General features: G+C 41.3%; 1 pseudogene; it reads left to right on the top strand.

Annotated features, from left to right (window-relative positions):
- Positions 1-350: 350 nt before the first annotated feature.
- On the top strand, positions 351-469 carry LOC112479952 (annotated as a pseudogene).
- The last annotated feature ends 963 nt before the right edge of the window (positions 470-1,432 follow it).

The following is a 1,432-nucleotide window of genomic DNA, read 5'->3' as shown; positions in this document are numbered from 1 at the left end:
GCCTTGGTTGCCCATGATGTCAGTGAATAAATTCATGATAACCCAGCCCCAAAATTACAGCCATTTATAACCTGCATGAAATATGCTTGAGGCTCAGAAGTAGGAACCTGAGAATCCTACAATTAATAAGATACCCATATGGCTTTAAAATTTTTTCCCTTAATCATTTTATCAGAGAGAATGGCATGTTGGCCCCAAAAGCAAACACAATGGTGGGAATCCTAAAATAGAGCACTGGAAAAAACGGCATGGGAGGAGCTGTGGGTTCAAATCACGAAATATCTCTAAACGGTAGAAAATTGCTATAATAATACCTATTTCACGGGATTAAATAATAAAATGTAAACCGAGTCTATGGCCATGCTACCCTGAACAAGCTCGATCTCATCTGATCTCGGAAGCTAAGCAGGGTCGGGCCTGGTTAGTACTTGGATGGGAGACCACCTAGGAAGACCAGGTGCTACAGGCATAAAAAAATAAAAATAATAAGGGATTGGAAGCTGACAAGGTCCTTGCAATCTGTCAGGTCAACCAAGGGTTGCCTCGCCTAAAAACATATGTATATAATGTAAGTCCAAAGTGCCAGGGTAGCATGCGGTACACGGTGAGTACTGCGTAGTTGTCGGTCCCTATCTCTTTCCTAAAACATGTCATCATGCCAAACATATAAAATGTTCCTGGAGGGGAACATCAGATATCTCGCTCCCCAGAATATGTCATCAGTTTTGCTCAAATAAATTCTTATAAAAATTCTCAAAAAAACAAAACCAAAAAAAAAACTTCCTGGAAATGAGTCAGAAAGCTGTGTCACACACTCAGACACGGGACTGGTCTTAGTAACGTCTGTCTTGTCCTTTGGAGCCCCCTTTAATTCCCCTTACCCCTTTTCTATTCTTCCATCTCCAGGAATCCGGGGCTCCCTAATGGAGAGGAATGGCTATTAGGAATCTAATTAAGAATTTCCAATCTGAATAGGGAAGGGGTTCCAGACTTCCCTTTCTTATCTTCCTAAGGGTATCCAGGCTGTCGGGGAAAGGGGAGGGATCGACATATGTAGCTCATCCTAAGTTTTGCTGTTAATGAGCCAGATTTCTTGAGTGCAAGCGAATCTACTTCTCTTATATTCTCTTCTGAGAGAAAATAGATTCTCAAGAGACTATGCTTCTTGAGTGCAGTTTTAACTGCACAGGTGGACAATAAGAGATCTGGTCCGTCAAAGCCGAAAGCCCAGGTTAGATATTTCCTGGAGGGGAGGGTGGGGTAGGAGAAGGGTATGCTGAGAACATAGCAGTGAAAGGGTAACTAAACTAGTTCTGCACTACACTCAAGAAACAAAACTAAATTGAGAGATGAATGCTGATATTTTTAAAATGCTTAAAGACCACACAATCTAGAGTAAATATACTTCTGGATCGAGCAATTTTTTTGCTAC

Source organism: Pteropus alecto, unplaced genomic scaffold, assembly GCF_000325575.1.
Source record: "Pteropus alecto unplaced genomic scaffold, ASM32557v1 scaffold21, whole genome shotgun sequence".
NCBI classification, from domain to species: Eukaryota; Metazoa; Chordata; class Mammalia; order Chiroptera; family Pteropodidae; genus Pteropus; species Pteropus alecto.
Note: the sequence above shows the minus strand (reverse complement) of the source record. Positions and strands in the feature narration are given on the sequence as shown.